This window comes from Mandrillus leucophaeus, unplaced genomic scaffold (assembly GCF_000951045.1).
Source record: "Mandrillus leucophaeus isolate KB7577 unplaced genomic scaffold, Mleu.le_1.0 Scaffold12, whole genome shotgun sequence".
Classification (NCBI taxonomy): domain Eukaryota; kingdom Metazoa; phylum Chordata; class Mammalia; order Primates; family Cercopithecidae; genus Mandrillus; species Mandrillus leucophaeus.
In genome coordinates this window covers 8,305,044-8,316,477 of record NW_012100320.1, presented here as the reverse complement: position 1 = coordinate 8,316,477, position 11,434 = coordinate 8,305,044, and the positions used below count along the sequence as shown (strand labels likewise).

The window sequence follows — 11,434 nt, the reverse complement described above, 5'->3', positions numbered from 1 at the left end:
GGAAAAACTGAAGCCCAGAGAGATGATTGTTTCACACACGATAATGGCAGAGCTTGGACTAGGATCCTAGCCCAGCACTCCTACTCTGGTCCTCCTTCCCTGCGATGGCTGCTAACTTGAGAAAAGATCTCCAGCCTCCCAATCTTGCAAAACCAGCAGCTTAACGGCGAAAGGCACAGCTTCCCTAAATGCCCAGCTCACTACCTAAAGGTGACCGGTGAAGCTGGGGCTACTGGAAAGTCCCCAGAGAAAAGGAGCTCTCTTGCCCCCAGGGAGCACTCATGCCTTTCCAAACAGACCTCAACATTTGTCCCGGGTTAGATCAGAATTTCCAGATCTGGATGAGAACTGGAAACTTCCTATCCATTACCTTTCTGATTCTGACTCACTTTAGGGGCTGGGAGGTGGGAGAGGTGAGATGCTCAGTCCCACCTATCTTCAAAACAAAAAGTCTCTTCAACCCCAAAGTGGGTCATTCTAGAAACGTTTACTACACATGTGTTATCCTGAGCACTGAACACTCAGCGCCGAGCTCAGAGCCATGCCGTCGGGAGTGGATGAGGCAGCCTGCCTCTCCTGCATCAGTTTCGCAGCCGACACCCTCCTCTGCCATTCTGCCATTGAACTTGGGCCAAGGGCACCAACCGCCTTCCTGCCAGTGGTCAGACCAAGTCCTGTCTGACTTAGTCTGCGCAGCACTCAAGCATGTTACCTGCTCCTTCTCCACAGTGCTCCTCTCAGCCTCTGTCATACCCTGCCCTCCTAGCCCCTCTTATGCCAGTACCCAGGTCTTGCATAGGCCTTCTTCCTATCTCTATGCACTGTCCTTTAATCACACCATCTACATCACAGAGGTTCAAATGCTGCCTAATGCAGATGGTGCCCAGGTTGATTCTCCAGAAGAGATCTCTTTGCCAAACTTGACACCAAATGCTTGTTGGACGTCCTTTCTTGAGCAGCCTTGGGCATCCAAACCTTAGCATCACCACAACTAGATTCACATCTGCGCCCTACACCATATCTGCTCCTCCTCTGCACATCCTGGTGAGCAGCAAGTGGTCCCGAGCCATCAGCCATCTAAGTAGGAGCCCAGGAGTCAGCCTCGCCTCCCCCTCCTCTTCTCCTCCCTCTCCTCTTCTCCTCCCTCTCCTCTTCTCCTCCCTCTCCTCTTCTCCTCCCTCTCCTCCTCGCCTCCCCCTCCTCCTCACGTTGTTCTCATGGCCATCGAGTTGGGTGGCTTCCATCTGCCCAAGGTCCCTCAGAGCTCTGCCTCTACTTCTGTTGCCCACCTCCTCTTCTCTTCCTACGACTTCCAGAGAGGAGGTGGTGCAACAGCCTCCTCTCTGGTCTCCACACCACCTACAGGATGAAGACTCCAAGGACCTCCATGACCAAAGTCCCGCCTTCTCCCCAGCCTTGTCTCCAGTCTCCTGCACTTACTCCAGTGGTCCCAAACAGTCCTGATCCCAGAAGGGACTCTGTCCTCTCACCTGCCAGCCTGTATGTGGGTGTTTCCCTCAGACTGATGTGCCCTTTCCAGAAAGTTCTCTCCTAGCCTTCCACCCCCATCTAGAGAATTCATACTGCTTTTCCTCCAACTCAGCTCAAATATGGCCTCCTCTGAGAAGCCGGCCCCATGCGCCTCCGGCAATGTTCCCATATGAGCCAGTGCAGCCAACATCAGAGCACTTGTCACCCTGAATTGGCAGGCCTGAAGCACATATCACAGCCACGAAACCCGGAGCCCTGCAAGGACTGCATTCTGTGCTCACACTCCTCTGTGTGCCTAGCCCCTGGTGATCTTATGGCCAATGGTGAGCCTCAGTGAATGACTGAGTGAATGGGTAGTACAGGTAGTGGGCTTGGTGGAATAAAAAGACATCCATCCACCAGGGACTGGAGGTGATAACATCAACAAGTCAGGGGGAAAGAAAACAACAAAACCCATCCATCAGGCCCCAGAGGTTTACAGGCAGCTAGAGAGAGACGAGTCTCTCAAGACCAATAACAAGCCAGGGCAGCTTGCAATGAGCTCCGCAGCACCCTGGTGACCTCCAGAGCTCAGAAAAACAGGGGCACTGGGGAGAGCAGGGGAAGCGTAGGAGGTGGCCTCCTCCCATGCTACCACCTGACCTTCCAGGGACTGAGCAGAATGGAGGTGGAAGGACTGAAGGAGATACTTTGCTTAGCCAACCAAACCCCGCTCAGAAGTTGCCTCCAGAGCTCCTGGGGTTCTTGCTGGGAAGAACCTGGTGCCGCCTTTTAACCAGGGAGCCTGAGTGCTGGCAGTGGTGAGGGAAAAGGATAACAAAGGCAGCAGAAAGAGGCATCCCCACCCAGCAAACAGCCAGGTGCCAGGCAGGTGTTCCCCTCCCCACCCCAAGGTGGGTGCCTGCAGTGTCTACATGCTTGTCTTTCTGGAAGACAGGCCCTACTAGGGCTTCAGAGTCAGGCCTGACCTCCTGCCCCCACAGGAAAGGGCCAGAGCCAGGAGCACCTAGAGAAGTCAGGGAGGGCAGAGATGCAGGTGCACAGGCAACCTCTTCTGTTTGACTTTGGGCCAACTAGGGTTAGGAGTAATGGACTTAACCTGACCTTGGTCTTATATGATCCAGAGAAATGTAAATACTGAAACACAGGTCAACAGTAAAGCAGCAGGTGCAGGGAAGCTAGCCACTCCTGGCAGTGTCATGGTCCAGCTAGGAACTCCCAGTGACCCAAGCTTCCCCCACCTGTCCCTTTTACCTTACAGGTAGCCCCCTCCTCCTCCTTCCCATCCCTACCCCAGGACCAAGCTGTCTCTCTCTTCCTGACCAGCAAAACTTGAATCTTAGGTTACAAACTCTGGAAAGGGCTTAGAACTCGGCTGTCCCAAAACCCACTTTTGCAGAGGAGGAAACGGAGGCCCAAGGAAGGAAAAAGACCTAGTGCAGATCATGTGGCTTCCAGGCTCCTAGCACAGAGCTCTTTGTACTGACGAAGCTCTCAGATCCTGAAAACATCTGCTGTTAGTCCCACCCTCTCCAGCCTCCATACTTTCCCTTTCCCCAAAAAAACAAGGGCTGCATTTTCACAGAGTTGAAAGTAGGGTGCTAAATGGGAAAAAGTATAGTGGTGGGATTTGAGGCATGGAAGAGGAAAAGCCGCAGGGGATGGCCTGAAAACACTGCTGTGTGCTGAGTCAGGCTATCTGTGCCTGTTCTGCTGCATCCTGGCTCCTGGCTTTCCTCCACACCCCTGGGCCTGACAGATGACAACTGAAGGCGGGGCCAGCCCAAGAGAGAAAGGGCCAGAGGAAGTTATGGTGGGTGTCCTGACCTTGGTCCCTAGATGTTGTCTGAAGCCTACTGAGGGGTGAGTCTGCATCTTACAAACACTTGTCCACAACCACAGTGACACAAAAGAGGAGCGGGCCCTGAGATCTCTCTCTGTTGTAGGTCCAAATGCTACCCGCCTACAATACCAGTATTACTGATGCCACCAACCCCCATGATGGCACCAGGATGGGGAAGGCAGAGACAGGCCTCTGGTGCCCTCTGCTGTTCAGCACTCCTGTGCCACAGCCTGAGGGTTGGCACCGTGGCTGGTAGGGGGCACCCAGGGAATGTCTCCAGCCCCTGGGGTTGCCCCAGCTTGTAGCAACCCTCCATCTACTTCCCAGAAGGATCCAGGAAATGTGTGACGCTGAAGCCCTGGCTAAGGCAACGCACCCGCCAGATCACCCAGGGTGTGATGGAGTAACAAACAATCCCCAACATGAAATAGCTCCAAACAAGGCAGGTTTATTTAGCTGGACAAGCTCTGTGTCCATTCTCTTAGAACCAGGTTGAGGCAGCAGCCACCACCAGCTGGAATGATGCTGGCTACAGTGACTGAGAGCAAGAGACTGAGGGCCTCGCACAGAGGGTGAAGCCTTCCACTCACAGCTTGCTGGTCGGATATATCACACAGCCCCACCCAAGCAAAAGAGGCAGAAAGTGCTCTCCCACCAGGTGCTCAGAAGTCAGGAGCTGGGGACACTGAGAGGGCACATTCCTGACTACTGATGGCTTCCGGCTCATTCTCCCTCCTGCAAGCAAAGTACCTCATCCCTCCGCAGGGAACGCAGCCCTAAATCCCCCTGGGAGCAGCATCGTCCTAAGGAGCAGGGTCTTGGGGTGGTGTGTTGGCATCCCATATCAGCAGTGAGGGGCAGTAATCCCTGCTTCACACAGATGTGGTGCCTCTTGATCCAGTGACCTGCAACCTAAGAATCCCAGTTTTCTGCTTCCTGCTAAAATTCAGTCCTCAGTGGTACAGCCAGGGCTAAAGAGTGGCAAAAAACACACCCAGTAGGAAAGTAGGAAAATGAGAGTCATATCTCAGGGGATACTGCTCCACGGAAGCCCTGCCATTCCTGGGCAGACGTTAAGGTTACCCCTGCCCTGGAGGTGGGCATCGTCCTTGATCAGGCAGCTCTGGTCACTCCCCTGGGTATCTCTCCTCGTTGGTTCTCTCTGTGCCCTGCTCCCTTCCCTGTCTGTCTGGCTGCCTCCGTTTCTCCTGACTTAGCACCTTGGGCTGTGTGTGGCTCTATAATGGCCACCTCACTCTTGAGTCTCCCAGACTTCTGAGTGACTCCAACTTAGGGTCTCAGTTCCAGTTCCAGACACAGAGAAAGACTCCCATTTCACTGGCCTAATTGATTATTCAGGACCACACAAGTCACAGTTATGTCCAGTTTCTGAATGGGCCATCTGAACAGGGGTCGCTGGAGAGACCTCACGCTGCCTGCACATCTGATGGCGTGGGAGGAGAGTGTGGGCACAGCCATGAAGGATTGTTTTCTCTGAAACACAGACTGTGGAGTTGCCCTTGAACGTATTTTGAAGACACACAATTTTGGAGGAGGAAGTGAGGTTTGGCCTTCCCCACCCTCAGATTGCTCATTACTTTCTTTACTCCTCTGAGTCTCAGTTTCCTCATCTGTACAGTGGAAACAACAAAAATCACAGTCCTCATCTTTCTCTCTCGCTCACTCTTGTGGGCCCTCATGCCCCTGATGGAACCAGTCCTGGTTCCTGGTTGCCTGAGCTGGGTTCACAGTCTGGACTGACCTGTGGCCTGCCTCTCCAGAAACATTTGCGTTTGTATAGAGAACTGTTGGGGACTGACAAGGCAAAAGGATCAATCTGTAATGGCGAAATATGAGGCAGAGAGATGCCAAAAGAGAGAATACTTTGGTAGGAGGGAGGGAAGCACTCGAGATCTGCCTGGATAAGAATTCTAATCTCTGCTGCTGACTGTTCAGTTCCTCCTTCATGGGAGAAATGAGTCAGGCCTATCTTGAATGACAACTCTTGTTACCAGAATTCTCGGGTCATTTCTAGGGAAACTCTCCTTTAAGGGGTGTGTGTGGGGGCAGCGCTTCATAGGTACACGCGCCCTGCCTCCGTGCCCCACGTGCTCTACATTCTCCCCAGAGCTGACTCGGGCACAGTTCTGATGATGCGGTAACTCGTGCAGCCCACATTTCTCAACTTCGGGGATGGATGTGCTGCCTTGTTGTATTTTTGTTCTTTGAAAACCTCTGCATTTTCTTCTACCCATCTACCTCTTTAGCTGCTAATCTGGGGTGGTCTGAAGACCCACGTCGTGTGTTTATTTTATCATGTTTCCAAAGCTGCCGTCATAGCTCAGCGGGAGCTGCACCAGCCACATGCCTTTGTACTCAGAAACCCCCACATGGGTTTTGGTAACCAGAGCTGGCATATCCCCACTCAACAGCACTGTGTCCTTAGCCCACTGCCCGCCTGGCCTCCCCCTATCTCGCTGCCCCTGCCCTTAGTACCCTCCTGCAGGGTTCCTCCAGGGTCTCATCATGGTCCAGTCTCTGGGCACTAGCACAGTCCCCCTCATTCCCTACCCACGCTCACTGCCCAGCCCAAACCCTGCCTCCTGCCCTCTGTGCTTTAGAGCTGGCTGCTTAAACTCTCTGGACTATGGCCTCACTGTAACAACAAAGGATTCGAGAAAGCAGAATTTCCCAGCTCTGGATCCTTCCTTTCCCCCATCTCCTTTACAGCATATTAAGAAAGAATGGCAGTGAATGTTGGTAGAGTGCTTTACAGTCTACAGAACATGAGCACATTCATGACTTTGTGTGAAGTCACTGGTAGCCCCTGAGGGTAGTTATTCTTACTATTTCTGTTTTACAGAGGCAGAGGCACAAACTGAGACTCAGAAGGGTTCAGTAACTTACCTAAGGTCGCACAGCTAGTTTAAAGAAGAAGAAAAGAAATGGCCAGCTATGGTGGCTTACACCTTCAATCCCAGCACTTTGGAAGGCCGAGGCAGGCAGATAACCTGAGGTCAGGAGTTCAACACCAGCCTGGCCAACATGGTGAAACCCTGTCCCTACTAAAAACACAAAAATTAGCTGGGCGTGGTGACAGGTGCCTGTAATCCCAGCAACTTGGAAGGCTGAGGCAGGAGAATCACTTGAACCCAGGAGGTGGAGTTTGCAGTGAACTGAGATCCCGCCACTGCACTCCAGACTGGGCCACAGAGCGAGACTCCATCTCACAAAAGAAAAAAAAAAAAGGATTGGGATTAAAAGTCAGGTATCCAGACCACATGCCCTTCCTACTTTAGCAGATGATGTCTCTCCCACCCACTCAGGCTAATGTCTGCAATCCTTATTGCCCACAGCAAGAAGAGACTTAGGGTGCAACTCTTCCCCACATCCTTGGGATAGGGAGCCAGAGGGTCACAGAGCATCACTACCACACATGATGTCTTGGACCTCAGGGAACTGTCAGAGGGAAGAATTATGATTTTAAAGCTTGTCCACATGTGCACCCCTCACTGGCCTGGGTGTCTTTGGAGCAGCAGAACTGGTTCTAATTGGCAAGGTCAGCCTAGGTGGTGCCCTGTCCTCTCACAGTGACAAAGCAGGGCTTCCCTGGGGCCAATGCCTGCGGCGACTCCTCCTGGCACACCTTTCCCAGTTTGCCATGGGTGTAGCCCAGGATCAGAAGCTAGTTCCACCCTCCTCTGCACCTTGGTTTCTCTTTCTGTAAAATGCGGAATAATCTCCACTTTTGTGTCCCTACTATCCAGTAAGAGCGGGGGAGGACAAGACAGCACGAGCTGGTGTTTCTCACAGGACTTTGGTGCCTTAATTGAGGTGATATATGGATAAAAATATAAGAACAAGCATGGACTCCGGTGCTTCCTAAAAAAAGGACTCTAGAGGAAAAACTAATTCTCAGGCACTTTCTGGGGAATTAAATTTTCTAGATTTCTAGAAGCCTCCTTGATATCAGCTCTTATGGCTACAAACCCTTCTACCATTCCAAAGAGAGATTCTCTGAGACCACACCTGGAATGACTTTGCCAGTCTGCAGGGACAACCTGCCCGGGGGATAGGGCTGGACTAGGGTGACTGCAGGGGGCAATGTGAGGTGGACCTGGAGCCCCCATAGCTCAGGAGTGGCATTTGCACATCAGTCCCCAAGAGTTGTTAGGTTTAGCTCCTTTGGTTCTTTCTCAAAAGAGTCAAGCTTGGTAAAAATCCTGGAATTCATTTAACACGATCACAAGAAGGCGCATTAGAATAAAATTTGTACGAACAGCTGCTATTACTCCTGTGGGTACATATTCCTGCTCACCATGATCCAGCACCTCTGTCCCTTTAATAGAAAGCTCTCAGGGACTTGGTTTCCCAATCTGTAAAATGTAAGAGCTGCATTTCATTGTTGGGAGGTGAGGTCCCTTCTAGGCTAATCCTTGCTTGGGATAATACAACAAACAACAGATCCTTCAGGACTTAGGGGCTTGCATCCATTGAAGTACAGAAATAAAATATTTTTAAGACTGAAGGGAAAAGAGACTCCAGGTTTAGTGTGGGTAGGTGATGGGGCCTGGCTGAACCTCCTTCATCTCTGTTTCCCTTGCTCTTGACTTTCCCTTGGCAGTCTCTAACTTGTAGCCCTCTGTCACCACTACTCACAAGGACATTGGCCACCATATTACCCTAGTCCCCTTTCTGTAATTGTTGACTTCTGTACTGATTGTCCCCCAGTAATATGCAAGCTTTCTGAAGTAAGAGAACACATCTTCAGCTGTATTAGGCAGAGTTCTACAGAGGAATAACCAATACGCAATGTGAGATCAGATATAAATATATAGATGCATACATATATATGTGTATATGCGTGCATGTGTGTATATAGACAGAGAGAAAGAGACAGAGACAGAGAGATTTATTTTAAGGAATTGTGTGGCTGGCAAGTCTGAAATCCACAGGGCAGGCTGGCAGGCTGAAAATTTAAGTGAGAGTTAATGCCATAGACTGGAGTCCTGAGTTCGAATTCCACAAGGCAGCAGGCTGGAAACTCAGACAGGGTTTCTATGTTGTAGTCTCAAGGAGAATTCCATCTTCTTTAGGAAACCTCAATCTTTGCTCTTAATGCCCTCAATGGATTGGACAAGGCCCACCCATAGTATGGAGGGTAACCTGTTTTACTGATGTAAGCATTAATCTCATCTAAAAAATACCTATACCACCATGTCCAGACCAGTGTTTGACCAAACAATGAGTCGGCATACTCCACACAAGCTGACATGCAAAATGACCCACCACAGCGCTTCTTGTGTCTTCGTGTACCCACCTGGTACATAGGGGTACAACTGTCTGGCCCATAGGGGTGGTCAATCCTGAGTTGATAAATAATAGGAAGCTAGTCCTATGATGTGTCTTGATTTTTCTTTTCTTTTCTTACCTTCCTATGTTTATTAACCCAGGTCTTCTGCACCCAAAACTCAGCCTCATTCAGGACCATATTATGTTCGTACCTCGGCTGTGTCCAAGGAGTGTTGTCGGAAAAGTGGGACCTTGGAGGGGTAGGGGCCAAGGGAGAGTTTCCCCTCTGCCCTTCGAAGTTCACTGAAAATGAATTTACAATAGGCAGATTAATAAGAAGAAAAGGCATACAAATTTATTTAATGTGCATAAGCACAGGGGAATTGCAAGAACATGATGACCCAAACCCAATGAGATCCAGACGCTTATATACCCTTCTTCATCAGGGAAGAGGAGATGGAGGAGAAAACGGCTGTTTTGAGGGGTAGAAAAAATATATATATAAATTTTTTTAGATGGAATCTCGCTCTTTCGCCAGGCTGGAGTGCAGTGGCATGATCTCGACTCACCGCAACCTCCACCTCCTGGGTTCAGGCAATTCTCCTGCCTCAGTCTCCCGAGTAGCTGGGACTACAGGCATGTGCCACCATGCCCAGCTAATCTTTGTATTTTTAGTAGAGACAGCGTTTCACCATGTTGGCCAGGATGGTCTCGATCTCTTGACCTCATGATCTTCCCACTTTGGCCTCCCAAAGTGCTGGGATTACAGGCGTGAGCCACTGCGCCTGGCCCAGCAAATGATTTTTAAGAGGAATGAATGGGCCCAATGCTCAGACAATGGTTAAGAAGTAATTATCTTTGGAGATGGAGTGGGACCTAAAAACGGACAATTTGGGTCAATGCTCCGAAGTATGGGTCATAGGTGTGATGTTTAATTTTCAATCTCTTCCTCTGTGATATGAGTTTTAATCCGCTGGGTAATGAAATTTCAGGGAAGGGATGGAAGGCAATTGTGTTCCTCTTTGGCCATCCGGTTTCTAGGTGAACGAGGGAACTTCAGAGAACAGCCTTGTCCTGTGTTTTGGGAGAGACAAGGGGTTGAGAAACAGGAAGGTAGGAGGGGTAGGGAAGGTCAAGAGACCTTGAGGCTACTTCTTTCGTCCAGCATGTCAAAGCATCATATTGAGGAGTATCATTTTCTGAGCCCCAACAGAGGTTGACACGCCTGGGTTTCAGTCCTGGCTCCCCCATTCATTAGCAAGGAGTTGAATCCCTCAGAGCATGAGTTCTGTCTGTGCAGTGAGGGCATGTGGCGCCCACATGGTGGGTTTAGTGAGGCTGAGTGGGTTAAGGCCCAGCACAGTGCCTGCTGTGAAGGAGGCACCCCATCATTTTCATAATGATGATTTTATTGCTCTTTTACACACAATTAAAACTCACTAATTCAGACCTATCAGAGAGGGCAGTCAATGGCTGGAAAGTCCACATTAAAAAATAATTTTAAAATAATGTAGTTTTATTACTTTAAAATATATTACTCGGTCCAGGCTAATAAAGTGTTCCATAGCAAGCCCTTGGGGGACTTGCGTTAATGAACAAATAAGAACAATTTGAGGTTAGTCCATCCATTATTGGCGTGGAACAGGATGTCTCAGAAAGTATTTGCAAATACCTCAAAACAAGGTATTATCTTCCATAGATTAAGTGTTTCCTTTGCAATCATCATGATGCATTTTCTTCATTCACCAGTTTCTCTCTACCTGGAAAGTGCTCCAGGAAAGTTCAGCACAGGACTGATCAGATTTTAACAGATTCTCACTCAGTGGTGACTGAGCATAAGACATTTCATTGAGTTAGGTTAAGGCCCTTTTTTTACGTTCTTTCCTTTCAGAGAAGCCTGTTTCAGGATGCTCATCTTGGCCTGCACCTCCCAGAGCTGGAACTGTTTCCGTCAAACAGCAAAGAGGCTGTGCTTAGGAGCTTGGGCTCTGAACGCAGACAGAACCGGGTTCCAATCCCAGTCATCCCTAAGATGACCTCCCTCACAGGGTTGCTAGAGGATTAAATTAGGTATACAGCTAAAGTGCCTGAGAGACATGAAATAGTCGTGAACGGCAGTGAAAGAGCAAGCTGTCCTGCAGCAGAGGCACCACCATATCTAGAGGTGAGTCAGAAAGGCACGTACACAGATCTAGTGAACCTCTGAGGCATAAGGAATGCTGAAATTATTATTCCTGGTGCTGGGCCAGTCCTTGGGTGATGATGAAATTTGCCTCCAGATAGGCTATGATTCCAAGGCAGGAGCCTAGGAATTTACTGTCATTATTATTATTAGCAACAAAAATGACAGTTTATATTTTACAAGAGCTATTCAGCTTCTCTCAAAAGCTCCACTGAGACAGTGTATATTTGAGGAAGGTTGTGCAAGGGCCACGGTATTTGTTCCTCTGGAAATTCCAAGCGTGGACTGGGCTCACTCATCAGAGAGCCCCAGAATTAGCTCAGCACCTGCAGAAAGGCCTTTTCTGAGTGAAGGTCTGAGTTAAGCCCTTGATTCTACTCTGCGTCAGGGCAGAAAACCACCAGCGAAGGGGAAGTTCCTGGGAGACCCTGCGAACATGCCATCAGCCACTGTTTATTAAGCACTTAACTCTGGATGGGGGCTGGCAATCTGCGATTGCCTGGCTTTACCCTCATTACATTCAACCCATAATGTCAATGTCAGACCATTGGCCCGCTCACCCCGCTTCATCAGAGGAGGGAGCTGTGTCCCAGAAGGCAGGGGGGACTTGCTCAAAGTCACAGAGC

General features: G+C 49.9%; 1 long non-coding RNA gene across 1 annotated transcript in view; it reads right to left on the bottom strand.

Annotated features, from left to right (window-relative positions):
* Positions 1–8,087: 8,087 nt before the first annotated feature.
* Positions 8,088–11,434, bottom strand: part of LOC105531139 — a 19,517-nt gene continuing 16,170 nt past the window's right edge. The window contains exon 5 of the long non-coding RNA XR_001004745.1: positions 8,088–8,929. This is a non-coding gene — a long non-coding RNA (uncharacterized LOC105531139). The remainder of the gene's footprint in view (positions 8,930–11,434) is intronic.